The 9,320-nt window shown below is 34.9% G+C and overlaps 1 non-coding gene across 1 annotated transcript; it reads right to left on the bottom strand.

Moving 5' to 3' along the window:
* Positions 1-436: 436 nt before the first annotated feature.
* On the bottom strand, positions 437-507 carry TRNAG-CCC (transfer RNA glycine (anticodon CCC)). Its single transcript has one exon. It is a non-coding gene; the product is annotated as a tRNA-Gly (tRNA).
* Positions 508-9,320: the final 8,813 nt, after the last annotated feature.

Below are 9,320 nucleotides of genomic sequence, written 5' to 3'. Positions count from 1 at the left end.
CGTGTCGTCGTTTCATAGATTGGGTCAAATCATCCTTCATCAACAAAAATATTTTCCGGTGAGAAGCAATGAGAGAATGGCAAAAAAAAAAAAATAGAGAAAGATGAATGGGTATTTTGATATTTTAATGTTTTCCGTCATCTGATTTAACGGTCAAGGGATCATTTGTCTGATGGCTAAAGTTCAAGGGTATTTATCGCAAATTAAAGTATAAAAAGGTCTTTATCGAAAATTAAAATATAGGGGTCTTTGTCACTAACCCATAGTGAACGGGGTCCTTTGTAATTTTACCAAAAAAAGATTTAATTAAATTAGGATTTAATATATGCCGCTGTATGTACAGTAGTAGATGTAGATTCGAATTTAACGTCAAATAATAAAGAAAAGGGAAACAATAAAATAGTGGAAAATAGAAATTAGTTTCGAAAAGGAAAAATGCGCATCCGGGAAATCGAACCCCGGTCAGTACCGTGGGAGGGTACTATGATACCACTACACCAGATGCGCTAGCACGTCAGAAACTGCCAAAGCATTTTAGTGTTCGCTGTTTGTTGACGGTTAAATAGGCATCGCAATTTCCTACCAACCTGTTGATCCGCCCAACCCACCCATTTATTAACGGGTTGGGTTGTATCTTTTTATGTTGGGTCAGTAGCGAGTTGGTTAACCAAATAAAATGAGAATTAATGGATTGGGTGGGTTGGGTTACTACGGGTATCCAATGGGTATCCATTAAGAGATCAGGAATTTTCGTTTTTTGATTTTCTTCTTATTTCCCTTTTTTCTGCTTCCTTCTTGTTCACCTCTCCCCCCCTCTCTCTCTCCTCTTGGAATCCTAATCCATGGTTGAAGATCTCAACGAGTGATTTTCTAACCCAACCTCTCTCTCTCTCTCCCCAAATCCAAACCCTAACTGATACTAACTTAAAAATGGCAATCTCTTCATACGTGAACCAAAGCTTCTACAATGATGACACAGAGCTCATTTATTTATTTCTGTTATCCTCTGTTTCACATTTTATAGCTTCACTCAGTTGCAACAATATGAATAAGGGAGTGCAAACTTTACCACAGTTTATCAAAAGCAAAAGGGGGTCCACAAACAGAGTGTGATGTGCTTCAGACATATGGAAGCTGCTACTTTTTAACCTGCAAATTAATGTTTTGATTAATTTAACAAGGTAGTCATGAACTCACAAAACTACCTGTAGGACGTCCTTCCATGAATCTGGAGTTATTTCTTCAAGTTCACCGGAAAAATCAAAGGTGATGTCGCGGCATTAATTGGTGCTAGTAAAAGAAGATGGTCATTTTCAATGGTGCTAATAAAATCCAGACGACTAGAGCCCATCGTTTCTCTATGCATATCTCATAGTACCTTTCTAAATGTAACAGAAATTCTACCTTTCTATAATTTCTGTTATATTTTAATAATGTTTATATTGTCTTGTAATGTTGTTATTTTTTTGTAATGTTTATATACATATTTTTGTAATTTCCTTTCTTTCTTTGTTTTTATTTGTAATTTTTGTTATATTTTCTTTTGCAACTTCTGTTATCTGTTGTGTTGAAATGTTTTGCAATAAATTTTGTTATTTTTCCACAATTCTGTGTTTTCTCTATAACTTTTGTTTTATTCTTTTTGCAATTTATGTTATTTTAGTGGGTTTCTATATTTTCTAGTTTTTCTTTGTTTTTTGGTAATTTATATTGATTTTCTTCATTTTTTTTGTAATTCTGGCTATATTTTTGCAATTTTAATTATCTTTCATATTTATATTCTCTTGATTTTTTTGCATGCTATATGTTTTTTAATTTCTGTATTTTCTATAATCTATACTTGTGTTGTTTAATAAGTAAAAGATTCAGAGTTGGGTTAAGGCGGGTTTGGGTTCAACCCAATCCATTTAGTTTTACACAAATGGGTCATTAATGGGTTGACGAGTTAGATGAATTGGATTGAAACTTGACGCAAACCCAATCCACCCAAACCTACCCGATTGCCACCCCTATGGCTAAATATTAATATTTTCCAACAGATTGATCCAACGATTGATGATTAAAGTGGGATGTTCGTAGGTTATTAAACGAGTGAAATTGCCAGATGTCATTCTCATTTTAGGGTAGAACTTATGCATATAAAATTGGGATTTTAATACCTTATTATATTGTTTGATTGCAATATTAATATTATGATATTTTTCAATGATGTGAGATTAGGGCAAACCAAACAGTTGGACCATTTTAATAATCATGTCAACTTGGGGTCCCATTCTAGTATCTAGTTATTTTAGTTAAGCACCTCTTTTGTGGATGGTTTTGGAAAGACAATCATTATAAACATGGAAAATGTTGGGATATGGTGGGGTTTTTGGGTAAAAACCTGCATTTCATTAAAACACACAGGGGAAAACAACTCCAGCAAACTACAAGACCAAGACCATAAGACTAAACAAACAGAAAGGCACAAACCAACAAAAAGAAAGAAAAAAGAAAACAAAAAATCACATAAGACTACAAAACTCAGGAGCACTAGCCCACTCACTCACTAAAACCTTAGAAAACCAACCAAGAAAAAATAAGTTTAGAGAGTGATTTTCATTAAAACCACTAGAAGCCAGCTTGTGAGTAGCTGAATTTGCTTCACTGGGAACCACGAGAAGCCCAGCTTGTGGGTAGCTAAATTTGCTTCACCGGGAGCCACGAGAAACCAACAAACCTGCTTCACAAAGAGCTCAAATGTCTTTTAGGCTCAGTTTGGAAGGAGTATAAATACAAATATATAGAGTACAAATTCTTGTATTTTGTACTATTTTATAAGTATTTGCACTCTACATATTTATATTTGTACTTCTTTCAAACTGAGCTTTAACAAAAACATAATGTCTTGATGGACCGTCTACTGAGTTTGAAGATATACAGTTCACAATATGCAAAGGCCCAAACCTGACCCAAACCTGACCCAAACAAAATACATTTGTCTTTGCTGCAAAGAATAAGTGCATGAAGGTAGGGGTGTAAACAGATTGAATTCAAATCGAATCAAGCAATATTCGAATTCAAATCCGATTAAAAAATTCAATATCCGATGGATATTGAAAATTAATATTCGAATTCGATTTGAATTCAACCAGTTAATTATTTTATATAATTAATAAATATATAAAATAAATATTTTATTTATATAAAGTATATAATATATAAATTATTTATATAATTTAATATATATATATATATCAAACATTTAAATATTTTATATATTATATATAAAATTAAATAGTCGGTCGAATTTGGATATTTATCGAATCAAATCATGTCATATATGAATTCGAATTCGACTAGCTAATTGGTATGAACAAGATATCCAAATTCGACTGATTAGTTATTCAAATTATCCGAATTCGATTCAATTATGTCGAATCTTGAATTTGAAATCGGATTTTCAAATACCATTGACACCCTTGGATGAAGTATAGATTTAGCTCCAACTTCACACCTAAAGGATTGAGTCACCTTTCTTTTAAAAAGATTTTTCATAACCGACTGAGCATTCAAATAGCACCTCCATAAGAAATGCTTTACTTTTGGCTCAACTGGAAGTTTCCAAAGGAAATTCCACCTCTGTTTGAAACACTGTTTTTAAAAATGACCCGAAAATGGAACCGTTTTGGTCACTAGTTTTTGGGTCAATGGTCCGACCGTCCGGTTTGTTCTGACAAGAAAATTTAAAAAAATATAAAAAATAATTAAAAAATAAAAAAACAGTCAAAAACCGTTGAACGGGTCGACGACTCAATGGTTCAACCGTCCGGGCCAACGTTTTGTTGACTTTTTCAATAGTTTTTTACCAGATTCCGGGTTTATGCAAAAACGGAACCGATTGCCTAAACAGTTCCCGAGCCAAACGGTCCAACCGTCCGAGTCAACGGCGGTTTAAAAACACTGATTTGAAAGAGTGATAGAAGATCTTGATGGGGAGATGTGCATATCAGAATTGTTAGCTAAGTGATAGGTTGATTTCACTGAAAATTTCCCGATAGGGCTTGGAGCCTAAACTAATTGGTCCTCCCACTTAAAGACGATTCCAATCTAATGTTAAAGGATTTTCTAAGCAACAACGTAAGAAACATGAATTTTACACAACTTTCATTCCATGATTTGCGTTTGTTGTTGATTAGGGTGGCCACTTTTTGGTTTAGAGATTCCAAGGGTTAAGGCCCAAGAGGTTTATAATTTTCCAATCGTAGAATCCAAGGATCAACCTACTCTCCCCTTTACTGATTTTCCACATTACTCCACTATCCAGAATTTTCTTCCCTTCCATCACACTCTTCTATCACAAAGATGGAGACCTTTTTTTAAGAGGTATGAAGAAAATGGGAATTAAGACAATATTTTGCTTTTAATGTTCTAGCCCATAAACTGTAGGAGTCATTGGCAAGTCTCCATGCTAGCTTAGCCAAAAGGGCCACATTAAAAATGTGAGGATATCTAATACCCAAACACCCATCCCCTTTACACCTAATAATTTGAATCCAAGCCACCCAATTAATTTCCTTTTTACCCTTCTTTTCTCTCCATCAGAAACTTTTTATTTCTTCAAATCTACACAAATCTTCTTTGGAAGAAAAAAAAACATGACATACAATTAGATGGAATTGCAGTTATCACAGACTTCATAAGAACCTCCTTTCCCGCTTGAGATAATAAAGAATCCCTCCACTCAGTGTTTTGGAAGCCACTCTTTCTGAAAGGTAATTAAAAGTGTGGCATTTCTTCCAACCTATGAGAGGGAAAATCCCTAGATACATAGAAGGGTTTTCAACTTTTCTTATATGAAGAGCATTGGCCAAAATAGATTTCCCATATATAGTTAACTGGTTGCCTCACACTATCTCGCACATGGATATTTCATCCAACAAAATTCCCGCTTCTTTAAGATTTGTTTCGGTGAACAGAAAACTATCATCTACAAAAAAATAAATAAGATATAACCGGTGCTTGCCTACAAATTTTAACACTAGATAAAGTTTGACTGTTCACAAAATTGTTTAAGATGGCCAAGAAAACATTAAAGATGATTAATAAGAGATATGGAGATAGAGGATCTCCCTGTTTAAGACCTTTCTTTGGATAAATTCTTTAATAGGGTGAACCATTTATAAGAATCTTATAAGAAAACCTACATAAATTTCAAAATTAGGTAGGTGTTTGGCATCGGTGCCGGGAACATCACACTGCTTTCTGATAAAAAGGATGTTGGTCATGTGGAGTTGTACTAGAAATGGTGCTTATTTTTTGTTTGGAATCGGTGCTGCCACATAAATTGTTTTCTAAGACAACAACACTGGTTTTGTTTGGTACTAGTGCTGGTAGCAATATTTTCAACATTGTCTATATCATCTAACGTCCAAGATGATGCCACATCATTGCACTACTGGCAATAAAGCACCATTTCTAAGAAAACATTAAATTTGGTTGCTCTAGATCACACTTTCCCGATTTTCAAAGCATGGTCTGGAGCAACATTTTTTTCTGGAAAAACAGTATCAAACAAGATGACATTGTTTGAAGCACTACTTTCTCTGATGTGATGCTTACATGACGTCATTTCTTCAGAAAACGACATCAATACTAAATACCCACTAAATCATCATCATCGTCATCATCATAAATCTAAGCCTTATTCCAACAATATGGGTTGGGATACATGAATTTTATTCTGTTTTGTCTAGTGTCATATCCATAATTAAATTATGGGCATAAAAAACAAATCAACATCCTTAACCATGAGAATTTGGCAGAAGTGTTAGTAATGGTTGTCGATTTGATGCAACCCCCCTCTTTTATCCGGGCTTGGGCATGGTGGAATAAGACGAGCCACATTGGAATAATAAAAATCTCAAAATTACAAAAATAACACAAATGTTTTGCAGGAATTATTAAACGAAGATGTAAGATAAAATTAGAGGTTAGGTTTTGTATTTGGCATTCTAGCTAACTTAGTCAAACATTTATTTCCTTTTTTTTTTTTGACAATCACTTATTGCTCAAAGACAAATTTATTCTTATAAAGTTTATGGAGGAAATCTATATAAAGAGAAAAAGAGAAAGATAAGAAAAAAAAGAAAGATTTTGAGTCACAATATCATCAATACTTACGGATAAATAAAATATAAAGTATAAAATTCACTAGAGTAAACCTATAAGTTGACCCCATTATTGCAAATATACCCGAAATTCTCAAGCTATAAATTAAATAAATATTAAAATAATATTATAAAAAAAGGATAAAATAAAAAATATGTTTGATTAAAAAATCTGTTGACAAAGTATTAATATGAGATTATAGTAATATAATATTACATAAGTAATTAGGTTATACAAAAAAAAAAGATGAGGCATTTGTTTTGTAGCTTTCCAAAGTTTCATTGTTTGCCATTTCCCCTTTCCTTTTTCTTTTTCTAAGTAGCTCAGTGGGAAATGACTTACGTTGGAGAAATTATAAGGTGAGAAATCGTCCTAAATTTGCAGGAGTTGGTCGCAATGGAGCGATCATGTGGGGCCATTAATCCAACTAATTTAGCTTAAAGGTCTGTTTGGTTCTCCAGAATAGGCATTTGGAATATTTTTTATTCCAATGATTTGTTTGGGTAGAATGGAATTCATATTCCCATTCTAGGTGGAATGGGATTCCCCATACAGGGGGAATGGTCAGACCCCTCAGGAATGGGATTTCAATTCTAGGTTTTCTTAAAAAGTAAAGAACTCCCAATCAAAAAAGAAAACCCAAACCCTATTGTTAATAAAATATTATTAAAATAATAATAATAATAATAATAATAATAATAATAATAATAATAATAATAATAATAATAATAATAATAATAATAATAATAAAGTAAAAATAAAATAATAAAACAATAATATTAAAATATTAATAAATTAATGCACAATTGAAATTTTTTGATTGATTTTAATTCCATCTCTAGATGAACCAAATAAGTAAACAACAATGGCTGGAATTCAATTCTGATTCTAGGATATTCCAATTCCAATCCAATACTGTGATACGTGCTTTAGGAGAAATCACCCCTAAAAGGTAGCTTTGCACTAGTTCTGCAGTCCCGGCTGAACACTAGGATATTCCACCACGTTTTGCAGTCCTGATGCCCATGCAAGCTAGCTATGCACTAGTTCACCTAGTCCGGCTGAACATTGTAATACCGACGTCATCACCTATGCCGTATGATTGCAATTAGAAGGCATGGTGTAGGCTCTCATACCATTTGATACGTGCCTTTGGAGAATTCACCCCTAAAAGCTAATTCTTAGAGGGAGGGAACCCAAACACAACATACTCACCTTAAATTAGGGGTGTAAGTTGGGCGAACCCAGCCCAAGCCCAAGCTCGAACCAGTCCAACCAGAAATTTTACACGGGTTGGGCTTATATATATAGCCCGACCTGGGCCCAACCCAAGTGCATCAAATGGGCTCAGGTTGGGAAGATCGGACATGACCTCAGGCTCGGGCCTTAAGCCCAAATTTTAGGGTCGGGCCCGGGTTGACCATAAAGCTGGCCCAACCCGCCTGACTTGCACCCCTACCCTGAACCAAACGAATCCTACGATAGTGATAGTGAGAGTACATTAATGCAATGGCGTTCATCAATCCGTTTAGCTACAGCGAACAGGTTACAGAGAACCCGACCGGTAGATTTTAAGCTCCCAGTTAGTGCCTATCCTAACATTTTATGCCACTACAATTCTGAACCGGTGTGGCCCATGTATCTGAATATATAGTCATCAAGGAATGGGAAAGAAGGGAAGAGTGGCAAGAAGTCATTATTCAGTTGATGACTTACACCCATAACTACTCAATGCAGTTTTCTACTCTTGCTGGTACTAGTTTCCGGGTCTAGATTGTAGAACGAGGAAGAGCTGCACAACAGACCAAGGTTTTGTAACAATGAAGAGGAAAAATAAGAGTTGTAAGGATAAAGAAGAATGAGAGGCAACCATTCAACTGGAATCAGTATAAAGGCTATCAGCTCTTGTACTCTGCTTGAAATTATGTTTCCTTCTGGTGTCCTTCAAGAGCGCTTCTCTTGAGAGGTAAGGCCTACATCCCCCCGGGCCCGTGCGTGCGCTCCAATCTTCTATCTTAATAAATTTCTCTTTTTCTTCATCAGAAAGGTGAAAGGGTGTATATAATTAAGAGATGTACAAGCCCTAATCAAACAAAAAGACAAGGCCCCAGTAATAAAGAGAGCATTATATCAGCAGTTCAGTCAGCTCAAGCCTTGTTTAGCTAATCCATCAGCAGTATGATTAAGGTCTCGACTTGCGAGGAATCCATCTGAAGGAGCACTTGAGCAAAGAGGCTGCTAGTTCATGAAGTTCAAACAGAAGATGAATCACAAATTCACAATGAGTCAGAAAGTACCTGACAAATAACTGAGGTCCAGAAATTTCAATTACATGCATCAGTACGTAATGGGGGAAACATCTAAAAGAGAAGCTGCTCGTGGTAGTATATTTTTGCCAAATGAACTTGAACCAGCAACTATATGAGAGTAGCTGCTTTGCTGCTGAACCAAATGGACTAGCCTAACCCATGGTTCAGCAAGAGGATGCATATTAATTTATCCGTATCAGCCACAAGCACCTAAACAGGGACAAAGAAAGAGTAGTAAAAAATTAAATATCAAAAACCTGAAGTTACTTTGGAAGCAATCCAAACATGTACACCCATAAGAAGAAAATTTGGAATAGTTTTTGTGACAATATGAAAATGTTTGATTAGAAACAGTTAAGAGTTGGACCATCTAAATAGGCCATCATAGGGTGAACTCTGTCATATGTAAGTTGTTAAAACAATCCATTCATATATACCTGAGAAATTGAAGGATGACATGAGAGGACACATGCAAAGCAGCTTCTTGAAGGGATGGACCTGACCCAGACAATAGCATAGAAATGGAATTTCCATTACTAATAGTCCCAGCAGCCACTACTGCACTCACGGATGATTGTTTCACAAGCCCACCTTCATGTTCAGCTAATACCAATGTATTTATCTACGTGAAGAGTCAGAGAAACACAATCACAATAAAACAATTCAAACGAGTTGCCCGAAGCAACAAATCCTAACATCCATCTAAATCAGGAAATAAGAAAATTAAATCTATGAAGGATCAAAATGGTGACTTAGGTTGAATTAAATGCATATCTGAATGGAATTTGAAACTGGACTCTGGTGACAACAAATCCACCTGAGTAATCAATACATGATTCTGTTTCTTCAAAAGAAGATGAA

Source organism: Nelumbo nucifera, chromosome 4, assembly GCF_055504915.1.
Source record: "Nelumbo nucifera cultivar China Antique chromosome 4, China Antique-T2T, whole genome shotgun sequence".
In the NCBI taxonomy this organism is placed as follows: Eukaryota; Viridiplantae; Streptophyta; class Magnoliopsida; order Proteales; family Nelumbonaceae; genus Nelumbo; species Nelumbo nucifera.
Note: the sequence above shows the minus strand (reverse complement) of the source record. Positions and strands in the feature narration are given on the sequence as shown.